This window comes from Arachis hypogaea, chromosome 19, assembly GCF_003086295.3.
Source record: "Arachis hypogaea cultivar Tifrunner chromosome 19, arahy.Tifrunner.gnm2.J5K5, whole genome shotgun sequence".
NCBI classification, from domain to species: domain Eukaryota; kingdom Viridiplantae; phylum Streptophyta; class Magnoliopsida; order Fabales; family Fabaceae; genus Arachis; species Arachis hypogaea.
In genome coordinates this window covers 87256079-87277759 of record NC_092054.1, presented here as the reverse complement: position 1 = coordinate 87277759, position 21681 = coordinate 87256079, and the positions used below count along the sequence as shown (strand labels likewise).

Below are 21681 nucleotides of genomic sequence, written 5' to 3'. Positions count from 1 at the left end.
TTTATAGGCATTCCTAAATTACAAATGAAATTGAAATTGAAAACAAATTACAACTCAAAAGAAATTCCTACTCTAACTGTTTCTTGTGCCTTTGAGTGATGTCAATGAACTCTGCTTGCTTTGGAGTTTCAATTAGGCTTGGAATCAGATTTCATTTGAGCAGAAATTCACTTCTAGGAGAACGGAGCATTTTCAAATTGAGCGCAGCGTTCATTCACCCACGCATACGCGTCCTGCACACATGCGCGTCCTTTTTGCGTTTTGGGCCTTTTATGCGTACGTGTCCCTCACGCTTACGCATGCTTTGGCAATCTGTCACATCGAGCCATGCGCATCATGTACACGTGCGCGTCCCTTGCAGCGTTCCCCTTGAGAACGTAGCGTTCGCGCAATGAACGCTACCCCAAGCATGCGCGTCCTATGCGCTTGCGTGTGGGTGGGAAAATGTTAATTCCATGCTTTAGCGCCACCCACGCGTTTGCGTGCTTCCTTCCAGATTCTCCATCGACGCGTGGACATTATGTACGCGTGCGCGTCGGTTGCAAAACTCCAATTCCAATTTTGAATTTGCCCGAAAATGCTCCTTTAGTTAACTTAGCGCTCTCTTTGCAAATGAGCGCTGATTGTGAAAACAGAGCACGCTTTCTTGATTTAGTCATGGGCCACGCTTTTAAAAGCGTGGCCTAAGGCTCTAAAGCGTGCCCAAACTCCAAAATGTGCCCCAAAATTTCTCTTTTCTCCTTTTTTAACTTATTTTGTGCTTTTTTGCTTCTTTTTTTCTTATTTCCTACAAAGTTTATAAAATCAAAAGATCAAAAAAATAATACCATTTAAGTACAAAAGCATTCAATATTTAAGTACTAATCATCAATTTCTTGTATGAAAAAGCATAGAAAAAAATGACATGATGACATGTCATCAACACTGCCTCAATAGGAGTCTGGGCCTCACGCTCAAGCAAAAATCAATGTTTCAGGTAACCATCGGAACATTGGCGTCATTTTCAGGGACCTGGAATTCGACCCTTAAAAATGGCAAACAACTATTATGAATCAGAACCTAAGCCTCATCAGGATGGCCTCGTTCTCGCGATACCTCCACCACGGGAAAGAACTCATGTTCCTCACGGAGAAGGGACATTAGGAAACCCCAACCGAGGGAAATACAATCAAAGGTGCATCCGACGGAAGATGAAGACCCTCCCCATCCAACGGAGATATTAGGACTAGTCCACGGCCACGGTGGACGGCTAGAACAACTCGGACAAGAAGCTAAACGCCAATGGGAAGCAAAACAGGAACATCAAAGAGAGGTAGGACGACGAAAAGGGCTGGAAGAAAAGCTCTTAAGATTGGAAGCTTACCTCCGAAGACAGGGCGATCGAGTAGATCGGGATGAAAGTCCTATAGGGAGTGAAGATCCGTTTGTAGAAGAGATCATACGGGCCAAGGTTCCAAGAAATTATAACCCCCCCGATATGGATCTCTATGACGGAATAACCAACCCGAGGCACCACTTAGTAACTTTAAAAGTCAGATGTACTTGACCGACTGCTCTGATGCTTCTCACTGTAAGGCATTTCCGACGACCCTGACCAAAGCCGCGATGAAGTGGTTTGATAACTTACCCCACAGGTCGGTGACTTGTTTTGATGACCTGACAAGGAAGTTTCTTACGAGATTCTCAATTCAGAAGGATAAGGTAAAGCACGCCCCGAGCTTGCTCGGTGTTAAGCAAGAGGTCGGGGATACACTTCGCGATTACATGCAAAGATTTAACAAAGCATTATTGGAGATTCAAAACCTACCTACTGAGGTAGTGATAATGGGATTGGTTAATGGCCTTAAAGAAGGGTCGTTTTCTCAATCCATATCCAAGTGACACCCGGCTTCCTTGTACGAAGTACAAGAGTAGGTAGAAAAATACATTAACATGGAGGAGAATTTCTGACTTAGAGAACCCCTCCCGAGGCTCAGCCTCCCCTTCCCACCTCAAGAAATAGCATAGTTTTGTGAATTTCTCCTAATTTGTGCTTAAAAGTAAAAACATGATTTTTAGGGCTTTAAATCGCTAATTTTAATTCACTTTAATTCCATTCGATGCCTTGATATGTTTGTTAAGTGATTTCAGGATTAGAAGACAAAGATGGAGTTAAAGGAATGAAGAAAAAGTATGAAAAAAAGGAGAATACATGAAGAAATGGGGATTTGCTGAACTCAAGGCCACGTGCACGCGTCACTCACACGTACGCGTGAGAAGGAGATTTGCCAGCGATGCGCACGCGTCACCCACGTGCACGCATGACCAGAGAATCATCAAGCGACGCGCACGCGTGATGTTGGTCACATGACTCACTTAAAGGCAAAACGCTGGGGGTGATTTTTGAGCTCAAGAAGGCCCAAATCCAACTCATTTCTGATACTTTTAAACCCACGGATTGCATGGGAATGGGGGAGCAATCATAGAGTAGTCTTCATCATGTTGTAGGTAGAATTCTAGAGATAGAAGCTCTCCCTTCTCTCTAGAATTTAGGGTAGTTTAGGTCAAATCTTCTTGGATCCAATTTTTAATTCTTGCTTTGATTTAGTTTTCCCTTTTAATTTCTTGTTGTTACATCTTTATTCTTCTAGTTTTACTTGTCATTTCCTTTATTTTACTCTCTTTTATGTTCATGCACTCTTGTTGATTTTAATTTCTTTTTAATGCAATTTTATATTTCTATGTCTCTTGATGTTTACCTCACTTGCTATTGTTGATTTCTTGCTTTTGTTAGTTATAGTTTTCATTAATTCTTGCCATTTTGTGAAGTTTACTTTTCTTGCACTCTAGGTGTTTGATGAAATATTTTCACTAGTTGTAGAGTAGTTTTCTTTACTCTTAGCCTAGGCTAAGGAAATTGAGTGACCTTGAGTCATTGGGTCTCATTGATTTGGTGATTTGAGAATCCTTAGTGGTCAATTTGATAACCATTGATAATAGCCTACTACTAAGTCAATTAATAGCTAGGTTAGGACTTATGGATTGATGTTGATCAATCCTATTTGACGTACTTCAATCTTGAAGTAGATATTGTATGTACTTCAAGCATAGAGGTAGACTAAATGGGTTGGTCTCTCATAATTGTCAATATATAGTTTGTAGACAAGGATGGTGATCTCAATTCCTATGCCTAGCTAAGAGTTCTTTCCCTGTCTTTATTTGTTCTTGTCATTTACTTTCTTATTATTTACTTTTCTTGTCAATTGCATACCAAACCCCCTTTGCCCCTTCATAGCCAATAATTGAGCACTTCATTGAAATTTCTTATGAGACGACCCGAGGTTTAAATACTTTGATTAATTTTTATTGGGGTTTGTACTTGTGACAACCATAAACATTAAAATTTGATGTGAGGATCGATTATCGGTTTGGGCTATGCTCACAACAAAATTATTTTGCTAAATTTCGAACCAGTATAAATCTTTCACTATCAAATTTTTGGTGCCGTTGCTGGGTAATTGCAATGGTGTTATGTTATTGGATATTGTTCATATGTGAATATTGTGAATAGTTTGATTTTTGCTTTATTTGCTAGTTGTAGAATTTGTTTCTCTTGTTTCTTATTAGTTTTTATTTTTTTTTCTTTTGCTATTATGAATTCTCATCACTTTGTCTATGAGTGTGGTTACAACTATGTTGTAGGAGATGGAAATTACAATGGCAACATGCATCAAGGATGGAACAATCAAAGATGGGAAGAGCCTTAAGGATTTGATCACCCTTCTTGGCAACAACCTTCCCAAATGTGCTATGAGCAAGAGCCATTCCATAACGAATACAAATCCAATGGCTATGGTGGACTTCCTTGTGATTACCAACAACCCCCACTATATGCCTATGAACCCCCTCCTCAATATAGTCCTCAACCACCATACTCACAAGTCTCATACCACCAAACACCTCCATATGATCCCAATCCATATCCACCATACCAACCACCTCATGTGCCATATGAACAATACTTAGAACCACCACCATTCCAACACCAATCCCCTCAAGAACCACCACCTCCATACCATTACTAAGAGGAACCACCTCCCATGTATGAGAAATTTCAACCACAATATGAATTCTCCTTTTCACCACAACCCTCCATGGAAGAATATCCATATCTACCCATCCAAGAGCAATATGATCCTACTTATGTTAATCAAGTGGAACAAGAGCCAATGGATTATCTCAAGGAAGCAATAGATCGGCTTCAAACAATCATCCATCAAAAAGAGCAAGAGAAAGCCCAAAAGAGCCATGAAGATATCATGGCTAACCTTGCCAAGATTAAAGCCACCTTGGACTTATGGGACTCATGCAACAAGCAAAGCAATTCCACGGATGAATGTGGAAAATCAACCGAAGAGAGGAGCATGAAGTAGATTTTAGAATCTCAACATGAGAACAAGGAAGTGGAGTGTGTTGTGAAACAAGTAGAAAAGATGAAGATTGTTGAAGAAGAAGAAGTGGTTGAAGACCTAGGCAAAGTTGAATAAGAGGTGAATTTCAAGCTTGATGACACTTCCACACCAAGCAATGTTGTTGATGATTTTGTGGAAGTTGTTAAACCTTCTTCCCTTGAGCATGAATTTGATGTTGAGGAGGATAATGTGCAATCTCCTAGGCATATTATGGATGATGAATGATTGGAAGAAGCTGAGCAAGCACCAAGTCCTACTATTGAAGTTGATTCCACACCAACTAATGTGCTATTTGAGATTGTTGAACCTTCCTCATTGTGTTCTGAAATTGATGTTGAGGAGGCTAGAGCACAACCTCCAACACATGATTTGAGCATTGAGGAATGTATAGAAGAAGTTGGTGAACAAGGAATTGACATTGAAAATGCTTGCCAAGAGGTGGAGGTAGTCAAGGAAGAGAACAAGGGAATGATACTTGCAAAACCATTGGAGACATCCCTTCCTAAGTCACCATCCAACACAACATTCAAGTGGGTAAAATTCTTATCTCTAAGCTTTACTTTCCCACTTGAATATGGTTTGATTGAAATAGATGGTCAACTTAGAGCTCTTTGTGGATTGAAGAGTAAGAGAGAGTTGTGTAGTGGTTGGCAATTTGATGTTAGGCTCATTAAGGTTGACCCCTAATGAGCAGATATTTTATACGCTTTTTGACATTACTTTCATATAGTTTTTAGTAGTTTTTATTTAGTTTTTATTAAGTTTTTATAGGATTTAGTGTTAAAATCACATTTTTGGATTCTGCTATGAGTTTTTGTGTTTTTGGGAAATTTCAGATATTTTTTGGCTAAAATTGAGGAGCTGGAGCAGAAGTCTGATTCAGAGACAGAGGAAGCACTGCAGATGCTGTTCAGATCTAACCTTCTTGCATTCGAAAGAGCTTTTCTAGAGCTACAGAAGTCCAAATGGCGTGCTCTCAACGGCTATAGAAATTTGACTTCTGGAGCTTTCCAGCAATTTATAATAGTCTATACTTTGCTTCAGATTAGAAGGCCCAAAACTGGCGTCTAACGCCAGCTACCTGCACTCTTCCAGACTTCCAGCGCCCAAAGAGCAGAGCCCAACATCCAAAGTCCCAGAGTGGACTCCCTAGCTGGCATTCCACGCCCAAGGAGCCTCACAGCACATGGATCTCATTAAAGCTCAGCCCAAACACTCACCAAGTAGGCCCCTTAAGTATATTTTAGCACTAATTAGACTGTTTTACCCTACTAGTCATCTATTTAAGGGATTAAACTTATGTAATTTAGACATCTTTATCACCTTTTACATCATCTTTGACCTTGGGCACCTTCCTCCTCCTCTGGAAGGGAGGTCTGCCATATTTTCTCCATCGTGTTCTTACTTTCAGTATGAGTTTCTAAACCTCCTAGGTTGAGGGGAGGAGCCCAGCTGAGTCCTATGAATTAATAAAAGTACTATTTATTTTTCTTCGATCCGTGTCTGATCTATTTCTAAGATGTATATCCCGATCTTCATCGTGATGAACAGGACGATCTGACAAATTGGCTCTGTTCATCACATTAAGACAAACGTGCCAGACAAACACCCGCATCTACTTGGGTTCGTTTGAATACTTGGCCAGAAAGCATGAACCAACAGCTATGGATTTACATATCTCAGACGGTTAATCCACGATTTCATTGGGGACTTCTCGAGACATCAGTTCAGCCGATCTCTAGGGAGATTAAGGTTTCTGTGGTATAGGCTAGATCCAAGAAGCAGCGTTCTCTGATTCGAAAGATTCTACCTTGTCTGTGGAGTTTTGAATAGGATCGCCAAGAGATTGGATTGCTATGCGCTTCATCCTCCATTGGATTGAATACTAAGGGCCTTGGCGTTCATTCTGTAGCAAAGGAGATCAAAGACCATTGGCGTGGCTTTGATCACTTACAGCCTGCCATAGAAGAAGATCATTCACAAGCAAAGAAGACGGTAGTACCAGAGTTACTTCAGAAAGACAAAGCAACTCCAACTCTCAATCTAATCCTATCACTTGTTCCTTTCACAACTTATGAAAATGTTATGTTTATATCACTAATAATCCAACTCTTTCTGATTCCACCTAAGTAACACCTGCTTAAAAATAAAAACATGCTTTTTAGGGATTTAAATCGCTAATTTTAATTCACTTTAATTCCATTCGATGCTTTGATATGTTTGTTAAGTGATTTCAAGATTAGAAGGCAAAGATTGGGTTGAAGGAATGAAGAAAAAGTATGCAAAAATAAAGAATTCATGAAGAAATGGGGATTTGCTGAACTCAAGGCCACGCGCACGCGTCACTCACGCGTACGCGTGAGAAGGAGATTTGCTAGCGACGCACACGTGTGATAAACCACTATTTTATAGTTTATATTGTGCTACATTGAGTGGTTTTTCATCCATTATTCTCACGCTTATTCATAGAAATCGCATGTTTTACATTTTCCTTCGTGATTTTGTGCTATGATTGAAAACATGCTTCTTTGGCCTTATATTTGCTAATATTAATCATCTCTTAATACCATTCGATGCTGTGATATGTGCGTTAAATAATTTCAGAGATTACAGGGCAGGAATGACTTAGAGGATGGAAAGGAAGCAGGCAAAAGTGGAAGGAATACAAGAAGTTGAAGAAATTGCTAAGCTGTCCAGCCTGACCCTCTCGCACTAAATCGATCATAACTTGAGCTACAGAGGTCCAAATGATGCGGTTTTAGTTGCGTTGGAAAGATAACCTCCGGGGCTTCGATTTGATATTTAATTTGCCAAAGTGGCCATACAGATAGGCGACACGAATGCGTGCTCCACGCGGACGCGTCGCAATGACGAAAATCAGCGTGGCAGATTTTGCCCCCAGCAATTTTTGGGCTGTTTCTGGCCCAGTTTTCGGCCCAGAAAACACAGATTAGAGGCTATAAAGTGGGAGAATCCATTCATTTAGAAATCAAGACATACACATTCACAATTATTAGGATTTAGATGTAGTTTTAGAGAGAGAGAGGCTCTCTCCTCTCTCTTAGGATTTAGGATTTAGATTTTTGGAATTAGGATTCCTCTCAGTTTATTGTTATTTCTCAATTTCAGGTTCAATGTTCCTTCTTTTATTTATTTTCCAAATTTAATTTATGAATTCCCATGTTAGATTTGATTTCTTTTATTTATACAATTTGAGGTATTTCGGATTTATGATTTTTATTTAGCTTTTAATATTCTTGGTTTTAATTGATGAATTGATAAATTGGAGACACTTGAGTTATCAAACTCCTTGTTGATTGAAAATTGGAATTCTTTGCTGATTGATTTGAATTCCAATAACTCTAGTCTTTTCTTAGGAATTGACTAGGAACTGAGGAATCAAATTGATTCATCCACTTAACTTACCTTCATAGTTAGAGGTTAATTAAAGTGGGAGCAGAATTCAATTCTCATCACACCTGATAAGGATAACTAGGATAGGACTCCAATTTCTTATACCTTGCCAAGAGTTATTATTATTATTAATTTAATTTATTACTAATTTATTCTCCTTGTTCCCTATTTCAAAAACCCAAAAATATTAATTTTTACATAACCAATAATAAATGATACCACCCTGCAATTCCTTAAGAAGACGACCCGAGGTTTAAATACTTTGGTTATTATTTTTATTGGGTTTTGTTACTTGTGACAACCAAACTTTTGTATAAAAGGATGACTGCTTGGTTTAGAAACTATACTTGCAACGAGAATTTATTGTGAATTCTAAACCATCAATCTTCAGTTCATCAACACGTCACCCACGCGGACGCATGACCAGAGAATCATCAAGCGACGAGCACGCATCATCCATGCACACGGGTGATGTTGGTCACGTGACTCACTTAAAGGCATAACGTTGGGGAGAAATCCAACTCATTTCTTATGCTTTTGAACCCAAGGATTGCAAGGGAATAGGGGGAGCAATCATAGAGTAGTTTTCATCATGTTGTAGGTAGAATTCTAGAGAGAGAAGCTCTCTTTTCTCTCTAGAATTTAGGGTAGTTTAGGTCAAATCTTCTTGGATCCAACTTTTAATTCTTGTTTTGATTTAGTTTTCCCATTTAATTTCTTGTTGTTACATCTTTATTCTTCTAGTTTTACTTGTCATTTCCTTTATTTTACTCTCTTTTATGTTCATGCACTATTGTTGATTTCAATTTCTTTTTAATACAATTTTATGTTTCTATGTCACTTGATGTAACGACCCAACTCCCAGTATGCCATGGTCATACAAGAAGCTAAGTGTTACTAACTTGTCCTTCCTAACTATTATCTATTATTTAATATATGAGCGTGTGCCTTGTTAGAACGTTACTAATTTTACGAGTAACTTTTTTTTTATTCGCTGCGGATGATAATTTAAAAATAAACAAGCATACACTAAGAGCAATAAAAGCAAGCATAGAGAAATATAGAAATATAGCAGATAATATACATCATGTACACTATACCAAAACATGTAGCTTTTACACAAGATTAAGTCAGTTTACATCCTCGTCAACCTACGTAGCTAATATATACATGACATTCTCAGGGCCTGGCCTATACAAAAAGCCGCTAAACTGGCGCCCAGGCTAGCCTAACCACTACATAGCTCCTAGCTCTCGGGTGTACTAACACAAGTGAGAGACTAACTATCAGATAATGTCCGACTAGAGTGTCATCAAAAGAATGCCCCTTCCGCAGTCAAACTATATCTACACGTGGCCGTTCGGAGAATCGCCGTGAGGCTCGTCCATCTCCTCATCCTGCTCTATCTCTATCTCAAGATCCTCCTCCTCCTCATCATCCGCAACTACAACTATATCCTCAGATCCACCAGAAACAATGCTGTCACTATGTACAAACCATTCGTGAGCACAGGTCCGTTCGCGTATATAGGAGCTGTCCCACCGTCCGGTAGTGCCGGCTCATCAGGCTGTGGAAAGTCAGGGATCGGCTCAGGGGGAAAATCCCACTCTGGTGGTATCACAGGTACGTAGTCACCAGCTAACTCGTGATCGTCAGGAAGGATAGGCTCAAGTACCGCCTCATTCAAAGGTTGAGCTGGTATAGGGTGTCCGGGATCATCAGGAAAAGGATGTCCAGGTGCGTCAGGATATAACCAGGATAAGGGAAAGTCGTAAGGAGCATCGGGGTCAAAATGAGGGCTAAACAAAGGATGTTGAAAAGCTTGATTAGGTAATGCATATCGTCTAATACGAGGCTCCAAACCCATAATAAAGTAACTGTGATGTACCGGATCCTCGTAGACGTAAGGGTCCTCGAACTCATAGAAGATCACGCCCGTCTCCATCTGAGGGGGAGGAAGGGAGAGAAGCGGTAAGAACTGGGGAGTTCTTAGTAGGGTCGGGGTTGTTAGTTACATTCATTTATTCATTTTCGTTTAGCAGATGGATAATAGAATACAGTAAAGTAGTAAACAGAAGTTAAAAATAGATAGAAAAACAAAGAACAGAACATAAACAGAAGAATACAAGAAGATAAAGCTCAGACATAGCACTCGAGCAAACACACATAAAGAAATAGATCGCACACAAGTAAGAATGCAACAGAGAATGATGCGCAGACAAGAATGATGCATGTCTAGTCCTAGTACAGGCCATGAGCTCATGTGTCGGTTAGCACCTGCATTCCCGACATTTATCCGGTCACGAGTTCACGATTTCCTGGATACGATTTTCCGTTCAAATAAATGCGCATATAATTATTAGCAGCTCTATTGAGACAGCCTCTGCTTTCTACTCGCAGGAAATATATACTCTTGGGAACGGAAAATTACTCTTGGGTTGCCTCAGGGCAACAGATAAATAAACAAACATCTCTTGGGTTGCATTAAGCAACAAACAAATAATTAATATCTCTTGGGTTGCATTAAGCAACAAATATATATATAATATCTCTTAGGTCACCGCAAGTAACAAATAACTTTTCAATAAGCCTTTTGCTCTTAGTCTCTTTACCCTGCTCTGATTTCTCTGTTTAACATGTGTATTTAAAGCTTATGTAAATTTCGGTATGAATAGTTAGCCTGTCCCAAGTATAGGTTCATTAAGTCTATACCGAAACAGTTTAACTTTTCATATAATACCTAACTCTAGTCGCAACTCAAAAACTAACTATGTTGCCCTAGTTCACTCACTAGTCTCTGTCTGTTTTTCTGTCATTAAAACTTTACAGACTTTTTCTTCGATTTTTATCTTTTCTTCAACTTTTTATCTTTTATTTATCTTTGCCTCACTAATATGTTCTTACCACTCCCTAAGTGTTTTATGAAGGTAATTATGAGATTCTGCACTTAAAATTGTCTTTCTAAACCTTTTACAGAAAACTGCCTTTTTCGCAATATTTTATTATTTTTATTAAAATATTATTTTTAATTAAATATTATTGTTTAATATTTTATTATTATTTATTATTTTATTATTAATTTTCGAAAATTAACTTACCTTTTACTTTTAACCTTTAAAATTCACTTTTTACCACCCGTAACTTTTAATATTTCTACTTTTACCCCCTAACTTTCAGAAATTACCAAATAACCCCTTAAACACCAAAAATTTTACTTCTTTTCCCTTTTAAGGATCTAAAGCCTGTTCTTCAATGTTCTTCATCACACTCAAAGTGTTCTTTGTGTTGTTCGTAAATTCTTCAGATTCTTTCTTTGTTTTTACCCGTTTTTCAATCTTTTCAGCAACCGATTTTTACCAAAATTCAGAAAAAATTATCAGCCACTAAAACCCCATCTTTTCTACATGATTTCAACATAAATTGAATCTCAATTTAAGCCTAGGGTTTCGTTTTTCCAGCTTCCCCAAGAACATGAACTTTAAATCTTGAATTTCATCAAATTTCATCGAAATTTCACCAAATTTTCACCAAGAATCAATTATGTATGCAACCAATTTTTAGCACAGCCAAATCATACAAAATTCACACAACTCAAACACAAATAATCAAGATTAATTTCGTGACACCCTACCTAGTTTTGCTGCTCCTAATTCAGTTAGACTTTCAGGTAGTCCTTAAGCACTTTTTCCTCCTAAATCACATGAAGAACAACTTTAAATCCAAAAATCCTCAACTAAACATATCTCCCTCAGCATGTTAGGAGTTGATTTCTAACCTTAGACTTGCTGGAAGTTCACATTTCTTGGCCCTCAAGTCAAGTTAAGCATGATTCCTAAGGAAGAACATCAAGAAAACACATGTTTAAGCATGTTTCCTTGAAACCGAATCAAAAGAGAGATGGTGCAGCCAACTCACCTTGATTCCAGCCTTGATAAGTCATATGATCATGTAGAGAAAGAAGAGAGGATCATTTTGGTCGAATTGGAATTTTGATTTGAGTTTTAGTTCAGCAGAAATCAAGCTTTAAAGATTTTGAACTAAGAACTTTTCTCTCTTTTTCTCTCTTCCTATTTTCGGCCACAAAGTGGAAATGAGCCAGCCTTGGGGGTTTTGGGGGTGTAGGGTGAGTTGTGATTGGTTGGCTTGGAGGTGGATTAAAATAATATTAAAATATCTCAGGTGTATAACTACTAAAACTAGATGTATCGCAACACTTGTAAAAACATCTCTAAAAATTATTTTCTGAGCTACTAGCATAAATGACACTAGTAACATATTTATTATGAGAATAAAACATGTATAATGAGGCCTTAGCATTGCTAAAGTAATCAGAGAGTGCTGGTGCTAAGCTGCACCAGTAAACTGTGAACCCGGTTAAACCGATTTTCTATTTTTAACTAAAAATGACCAGGTAACCTTATAATATTATTCAAGAAGCTTCTAATACTAATATAATGATAATATCATCATATTATCTCTCTTCTCTCATAAATCGAGTCTAGTTTGTCAAATTGAGACTATTTACGAAAAACCGAATCAAAACTCCTAACCGATACGGTTCAAAAACTAGGTTCTTCGTGACCGCGTTATCGAGCTTGCCTTAGAAAAGGTTCTAGCTTAAAGATAACATAATAACAATGAGGATTGAGATACTTGATGATATATTCAAGGTTCTCCCCTTACTGATCCTCCAGAGAAATCCGTACTTTCAGAAAAGATCTCGCGTACTCGAAAATCGGGGTTGTTACATTCTACCCTCCTAAAAGAAAATTTTGCCCTCAAAATTTCAGTTACCTGAGAACAAACGTGGGTAATCAGCCTTCATTCTATCTTCCAGTTTACAAGTGTGCTCTTCTACTCCTCTTGGTCCCCATGCTACTTTGACTAAGCGAACAGTCTTGCCTCTCAGCTGCTTATCACTTCTTTCTACGATCTGAACTGGTGATGCTTGATATGTCAAATTATTTTGTAACTGTACTGTCTCTGGTTGTAAAACGTGACTCTCGTCGGGAATATATTTCTTAAGTTGCGAGATATGAAAAATATCATGAAGGTTTGACAGATATGGAGGAAGGGCTACTTGATAAGCTACTAGACCGACTCTTTTAAGTATTTGGAAAGGTCCTATGTATCGAGGGTTAAGCTTTTTAGTCTTAAGGGCTCTACCTATTCCAGTAGTCGGGGTTACTTTAAGAAAGACATGGTCTCCCTCACTAAACTCTAAAGGGCTATGTCTATTATCGGCATAGCTCTTTTGACGGCTCTGTGCTGTCTGGATCTTCTGACGAATCCCCTTTATCTTCTCAGTAGTTTCTTGCACTAAGTCTGGACCTAAGAAACTAGCTTCTCTGTTGTCATTCCAACATAATGGTGTCTGACATCTTCTTCCGTAGAGAACTTCATATGGTTCCATCCCGATACTTTCTTGGTAACTGTTGTTGTAGACGAACTCAATCAATGGCAAATATTTATCCCAACTGCCTTGGTTATCCATCACACAAGATCTCAGCATGTCTTCTAATGTCTGGATTGTCCGCTCTGATTATCCGTTTGTCTGAGGATGGTATGCTGTACTCATGTGCAATTCTGTCCCCAATGCTTTTTGAAAAGCTTCCCAGAATCTGGAAGTAAACATCGGATCTCGATCTGAAACAATTGACGAAGGTATCCCGTGCAATCGTATGATTCCTTGAATATATATCCGCGTCAGCCTTTCTAAAGTACAGTCAACTCGGATCATAAGGAAGTGCGTCGATTTTGTCAACCTGTTCATAATCACCCGAATGGCATCGTGTCCTGTTGCGGTCTTTGGCAATCCCGTGACAAAATCCATAGTGATTTGCTCCCATTTCCATTGTGGTATTTCTAAGGGTTGTAGGGTTCCTAACGATTTCTGGTGTTCCACCTTCACCTTCTGGTAGGTTAAACATTTTGAGACATAATCAGCTACCTCTTTCTTTAAGCCCGGCCACCAGAACATTTGTTTCAAATCCTGATACATCTTTGTTACTCCAGGATGCATAGAAAATCTACTTTGATGAGCTTCTGTAAGAATCCTTCGTCGTAAATCTCCAGAGCTAGGCACACAAACCCTATTCTTATACCTCCATAGACCGCTATGATCTTGTTTTACAGATTCTGGTTCCTCTGCTTTCATCCGTCTCAGCATCATCATCATTTCTGAGTCCTGTGCTTGTGCTTGCTGAATACTAATCTTAAAATCTGGTGTTATGTGCAACTGCGCCAAACGGACTCCACTTGACGTCTCAGTCATAGCCAACTTAAGGTCCTCAAATTCCGCAAGTAGCTTCTCTTCCTTTATCATCATCCAAGAGATACTCAAATTCTTCCTGCTCAAGGCGTCTGCCACCACATTCACTTTTCCTGGGTGATAACTTAACTTAAAATCATAGTCCTTTAGGAACTCCATCCACCTTTGCTGTCGCATATTAAGATCCTTCTGGTCAAAGATATACTTTAAACTTTTGTGGTCAGAGAAAACTTCTAGTTGAGCACCATACAAATAGTGCCTCCAGATCTTCAGAGCAAACACTACTGCAGCCAATTCCAAGTTATGCATCGGATAATTTCGTTTATAAGGTCTCAGCTGCCGGGAAGCATAAGCCACCATATTTTTGTCTTGCATCAGCACACATCCAAGTCCTTTATGAGAGGCGTCACAGTATACTTCAAAAGGTTTCTGCGGATCGGGTAGTACTAGTACAGGTGCAGTTGTTAGCTTTTCTTTAAGCATCTTGAAGCTTCTATCACACTCAGCCATCCAGATAAATGGAACTTCCTTTCGTGTAAGGTAAGTCAAAGGTAAGGCTATCTGTGAAAATCCTTTGATGAACCTCCGGTAATAGCCAGCAAGTCCGAGGAAACTCCGAACTTCTATAACGGTCGTAGGTGGTTCCCATTGCACTACTGCTTCAATTTTTGAAGGATCCACTGCAATTCCTCCCTGTGATATAACATGTCCCAATAATGCTACCCTCTCTGTCCAAAATTTGCACTTTGATAGTTTAGGATATAACTTCCGAGTCCTCTGTCCAGAATTTGCACTTTGATAGTTTAGGATATAACTTCCGAGTCCTCAGTATCTGCAATACAGTCCTTAGATGCTCTTCATGCTCTCTTTCTGTCTTCGAATAGATGAGAATATCGTCTATGAAAACTACTATGAACTGATCAAGGTACGGACGAAAAATACAATTCATGTAATCCATGAAAATTGCGGGAGCATTAGTTAGTCCAAACGACATAACCGTATACTCATAGTGACCATATCAAGTTCTAAATGCAGTCTTCAGTGTATCTGACTCTTTCACTCGAATCTGGTGATAGCCCGATCGTAAATCAATCTTCGAGAACACAGTTGCACCTTTTAACTGATCCATCAAAACATCTATCCGTGGAAGTGGGTACTTGTTCTTGATAGTGACTTTATTTAGCTGTCGGTAATCTACGCAAAGTCTCATTCCACCATTCTTCTTCTTTACTAGTAATACCGGAGCTCCCCAAGGTAATGCACTGGGACGAATAAATTTCTTTCCAAGTAGCTCATCCAACTGCTTCTTCAACTCTGCAAGTTCCAGTGGTGACATCTGGTACGGTGCTATGGAAATCGGTCCGGTTCCAGGTACAAGTTCAATACTGAATTCTATCTCTCGCTGAGGAGGAAAGTCAGTTATGTCGTCCGGGAAAATATCAGGAAATTCCTTCACCACTCGGATTCGTTCTAAGCTTAGTTCACTGTCACTCGAGCTAGCCGCTAACAGAACGTACCCCTCACAATCACTCCCGTCTAATGTAACTCTTACAGAATTCAGATATAAAGTATGAGACAGAAATGGTTTAATATCTAAACTATCAGACGGAATAATAGCAGTTCTTTCAAAACAATCAAGGAAAACATGATACTTGAACAACCAATCTAATCCTAAAATAACTTCTAAACCATATAGAGGCAAACAGATTAAATCATGTATAAAAGTCCTGTTCCTAGTAGTAAATGGTACTTGTAGGCACACTAAACTGGTCAAAGTATTCTAGGATGCAAGTGTATGGACAATTAAATCAAAATTTAACTCAGAGAAATCTAGTCCCAACTCACGAGCAACTCTTAAAGAGATAAAGGAATATGATGCACCCGAGTAATACAGTACAGTTAGAAATTAATTTCTGACATAACACTGACCTTGGATCAGGGCGTCTGATTGCATAGCATCATCAGTAGTCATAGCAAACACTCGACCTTGTTGCTAGGTTCGTACTGGATTCCGAACAAACTTTCTTGGGTAGATCCTAGCTGGATGTCCAGATTCCTCACAAGTAAAACAAGCGTTCATTCCTTACAGCATCCAAATCTCACAAAGCCATAGCCATGGAGATCATAACAGCTATGAGGATAGCTGTGTCTTGCATCGATTCGTCGTTCGGAGCTCGATTAAACTATGCCTATTCGCAGTCATTAAGGTCCTATATGCACCAAACAATCAACATTAAGGTGATTAGTCTTAATATCTCAAGGTACAAACATTTCCAAAATGAGCGCTCATAGACATTCATGCCAAATGTATCTTAAAGATGATGCACGGAAAACTTGTCTCATAACAAATTTCCTTCGGCAAATGTACCGAATTTGTCGTCAAGTAAAAACTCACAATAGGGTGAGGTCGAATCCCATAGGGATTGATTGATCAAGCAACTTTAATTAGAGAAATGTTCTAGTTGAGCGAATCAGAATTTGAGTTGAGAATTGCAGAAAATTAAATGGCGGGAAAGTAAATAACAGAAAAGTAAATGCTAGAAATAAAGAGCTGAATGTAGATGACGGAAAGTAAATTGCAGAATCTTAAATGGGAATGGGGTAATTGCTCATAAAAGTAAATGATAGAAATTAAAGAGAATGGGTAAGATCAGAAATGGGGAGTTCATTGGGCTCAGGAGCGGATCAATTTCATTTTCATCTCTTCCTCAATCAATGCACTCATTGATCTCCTTGGCAATCTTAAGTGATCGAATTACAATTTCTTGTAATTTAATCTCTCAAATCTTGATCAATAGCCAATTCCTTGGTCAATTGCTCATGAGAAGAGACGAAGTATGGTCACTGATTATACCACATGCATTTCCCAAATCAAGTATTGAGAGGATTATAGTCACATATCTATCCAAACCCAATTTGGTCCAGCATGAAAAAGCATTTCTAGCATGATCTCTTCATTCCTCTTTCAAGGTTCAGAAGAGATCCAAGTTTGAATAGCTTCTTTTCCAAGATAACTACCCAATTGGATGAAGATCGAAAGCTTTCAAGTAAAATCAAGAGAAAAGATAGAAGAAGAATAATGAAAACTAGTATTGATCCATCAAATTACAACAGAGCTCCCTAACCCAATGAAAGGGGTTTAGTTGTTCATAGCTCTGGAAAATGAAAACAAAGGTGGAGAATATATAATGAAACTAGAAGTGCAGAGAAAGTAAAATATAGAGAGTAGTTCTATGCCAAGAGGCTCCCTATAATTTTCAACTCCCATTTTAATTCAAAGCTACTCCTATATATACTACTCTTCTGATCTTCTAGTTGGCTCTTCAAGTCTTGGATATGGGCCTTTGGATCTTGAGTTTGAAGTAGTTATCTTCTTCATTGGGCTTAGTTTTACTTGCAGAGAGAAAGTGTGAAGTGGGCAGAGACTTTAGCTCAGAACGTTAGTGGTGTTAACGTTTAAGTGGAAATGTGGGTTCGAGAACGTTAGTGACAATCACCTTTTTCACTAACGTTCCTCACCAAAGTAAGAGCCACGTTAACTCCAATATTAGTGGCACAAATGTTGCTACTAACATTGCCTCTTTGTCCTTCACACACGTTATTGGGACTTACCTTTCCCAATAACGTTGAGAAGTCTCCCCCTTTCCTACATTAGAGTCCACGTTAACTTAGTTAACGTGGCTCTTTTAACGTAGGCTTGCCAACCTTCGAGAACGTTAGTGACACTTACCTTTGTCATTAACGTTCCAATGTGCCCCTATTTCTCACGTTAGAGTCCACGTTAACTAGGTTAACGTGGCTTCTAACGTGTCCATGCTAGCCATCTCCAACGTTAGTGACAAAGTTGAGTGTCACTAACGTTGGCTCATCATTCCCTTATCCACGTTAGCTTCCACATTAACTAAGTTAACGTGGGAGTTAACGTGGCTCATTGTGGCTTGTGTGGGCTCCTTCCAACGTTAGTGACATTGTTAGGTGTTACTAACGTTGGCGATCACCTTCCTTCTTCACGTTAGCTTCCACGTTAACTAGGTTAACGTGGGAGTTAACGTGGCTTATTGGGGCTTGTGTGGGTTAATCCCAACGTTAGTGACAATGTTTGGTGTCACTAACGTTGTCAATCACCTACTTTCTTCACGTTAGCTTCCACGTTAACTAGGTTAACGTGGGAGTTAACGTGGCTTATTGTGACTTGGCCAACGTTAGTGACAAAGTTTAATGTCACTAACGTTGGCTTCCCCTTTACTTCTTAACGTTAGAGGCCACGTTAACTAAGTTAACGTGGCAACTAACGTGGCCACTTATGAGCTTGGTCCAACGTTAGTGACAAAGGTAAATGTCACTAACGTTGGCTCCATTTCCTTTTCTCCACGTTAGAGTTCACGTTAACTTAGTTAACGTGACTCTTAACGTGGGTAATGATGGCTTCAAGAGCGTTATTGGCGATTACTTTTCTCATTAACTTTGCAAGTTACTCCCATTCCACGTTAGGAGTTACGTTAATTAGATTAACGTGGCTGCTAACGTGGTTCTTCCTTGCTTCCTTTGTCCTGAAATCAAGCAATAGAGTGCATCAAAGTTCTAGTTCAAGTCATGGGAAGTACACACTACAAAAAAAATGGTCTATGGTCACGGTGAAAAACCGTGACCATAGCTAGTGAAAAGGGTGACCATAGGTCTATGGTCACGGTTTTTGACCTATGGTCACGGTTTTTCTGCCGTGGCCTATTCTCTCGTGGCCATAGACCTATGGTCACGGTTTTTTTATCTATGGTCACGGTTTCTATGGCCACGGTTGTAATGTTCAAATTCTGGCACTTTAGGCCACGTTTTTTTACCGTGACCATAGGTTAATCTATGGTCACGCGATAAAACCGTGACCATAGCCCATCTATGGTCACGGTTTTGGCCGTGACCATAGCCTCTATGGTCACCCCTTCCCAAAACCGTGACCATAGATAAGGCTATGGTCACGGTTTTGGCTGTGACCATAGCCTCTATGGTCACTCCACCCAAAACCGTGACCATAGCCATATCTATGGTCACGGTTTTGGCCGTGACCATAGCCTCTATGGTCACCCCTTCCCAAAACCGTGACCATAGCCATATCTATGGTCACGGTTTTGGCCGTGACCCTATGGTCACCCCTTCCCAAAACCGTGACCATAGCCATATCTATGGTCACGGTTTTGGCCGTGACCATAGCCTCTATGGTCACTCAACCAAAAACCATGACCATAGCCATATCTATGGTCACGGTTTTGGCCGTGACCATAGCCTCTATGGTCACCCCTTCCCAAAACCGTGACCATAGCCCTATCTATGGTCACTCTACCTAAAACCGTGACCATAGCCATACCTATGGTCACGGTTTTGACCGTGACCATAGCCTCTATGGTCACCCCTTCCCAAAACCGTGACCATAGCCTTATTTATGGTCACAGTTTTGGCCGTGACCATAGCCTCTATGGTCACCCCACATGAAAACCGTGACCATAGCCTTATCTATGGTCACGGTTTTTTACCGTGACCATAGCGTCTATGGTCACCCCGCATTAAAATAGTGACCATAACCTTATCTATAGTCACTGTTTTCACCGTGGCCATAGCTTATCTATGGTCACCCCTCCTTAAAACGGTGGCCATAACTTATCTATGGTAACCTGTTTTATTTTATAAATTTTTTTAAAGCATAATCACATTCCAAAATGATGATAATCACAAAATAAATCTAAGAATGAGAAATTCAATAAATGTAAATCATAAAAGTTTCATTAAAAAGTAGATATCCATTACAACACTAATCAAAATAGAGTGTAATTTATCCATTACATGTATTATCGAATAAAATCTCTTATCAAAATGTAAAGAAGACATCAAAATAATACATTTAGATAACCAAAATCATTATAAGACCCATCCCATCTTATATTTGTATTGAACATATTTTCTTCACATCATATCCTCCTGCTAGCAAAAGAAATAAAGAAGTTAGAACAGAACAAAAATATTTTTGATGATGCATGCAGTGCAGTTGAGTAATGAATATGGAGCACAAGTTAAGTAAGTCAATCAATATGAAAATTTCAACCACTAAATAACAAGGAGCATTTGCATGTGGTTTTGAGCCATTTGGTAATGTTTATATGTTTTTAATCTATCTTTGAGTGGAACTTCAACTCCCCTGTTGAAGTCGCTTAAAACTGAAAAAAATCCAGCACAAAGAAACAACCGCAACCAAAATAGAAGCTTAAAAAACAAGGTAATACCGAAATACTATTATTAGCTTCCAACCCATCAAACAAATCAAGTAATCAAGGTAAGATGCTCATGATTAATCCCCATGATTAATCCATCGTTTATAACCTTCGACAAACCCATAGCAAATAAGATGCTCATGTACGTCTTCTCGTTCACGCCAATAAGTATTTCCACACTTTGCACAAGGACATTGGATTTCTTTTCCAACCGGTTTTCCAATTACGAAGGCAAACTCTAAAAAATTATTTACACCAACTATGTACTCGTTCTCAAATCTTGGTAAATCCATCCAATCTTTTGACAAAACATGATTAAACCTAAGAATGCAAATATCTGAACTTACTAAACATGATCTAATAGGTCAATTATAGAGACAATCTAGCTACCATATATCCGCTTACTACCCTAGTTAAATGTGCTATCAAATTATTATATATGGCAATTACGAGATAAACTTACTGCTTAGTTCCTTCATTTTGAGATGCCATATGAAGTTGTTATAAACGGTACCGCAGCAACTTCTGTTGTCTTTACCAGTACGAAAAAATTATCCTGTACACAAAACAAAGTCAAAATAATCACCTCTAAATTAAATCAATCCAGTAGCATAACAAGATAACTAATCACTAATCACAAATCACAAATCACTTGTCATAAATTCAAAATTCAAAACACTCAGTGCCATAAGTCTATAACAAAATCGCAGCTTAACAAGTCACTAATCAACATTTTATTATTACTTTATTTATTTTGTGTAAACTATCTATTAGAGTGTGCATATAAAAATATTTTCAAGCTTACAAAAATTTTAAAAGTTGAAAGTAATGCTAATATTAAGAATCGTTTTTTTCTTTTTGGGTTTTGGAGAATAAAGTTATTTGTAAGAAGGCTATTATAAGAAATCTCCAATTTGAATGCCATGTTATCCACGGTGACTGTGGCCCATCTACACAATATATATATATATATATATATATATAAGGCTATTATATTAAGAGTTCTCCAATTTGAAGGCCATGTTATCCACGGTGACTGTGGCCAATTTACACAATATATATATATATATATATATATATATATATTTTTTTTTTCTTTTGCAGAACTTGGGTCTAGTGAACTTGGGTCTAGTGATCTGGATTCAAATTCAATTGTAGCCTTTGAAAAATAAAAAATCATTTAGTTGGAACTATGATACGGGCTTTATGCTAGAAATGTATCATTTAGTCTTAAGAATCAAACACAAAAATTAGTATTTTTATATTAAAGTCAATTTACAAGTATTTT

At 38.6% G+C, this 21681-nt stretch overlaps 1 protein-coding gene across 1 annotated transcript in view; it reads right to left on the bottom strand.

Moving 5' to 3' along the window:
* Positions 1 to 19886: 19886 nt before the first annotated feature.
* Positions 19887 to 21681, bottom strand: part of LOC114926012 (uncharacterized) — a 50533-nt gene continuing 48738 nt past the window's right edge. Inside the window, exons 9-10 of the mRNA XM_072228449.1 lie at positions 20857 to 20949; positions 19887 to 20106 (exon numbers count right to left, since the gene is read on the bottom strand). The gene's annotated coding sequence lies outside the window, so the exon portion shown is untranslated. The remainder of the gene's footprint in view (positions 20107 to 20856; positions 20950 to 21681) is intronic.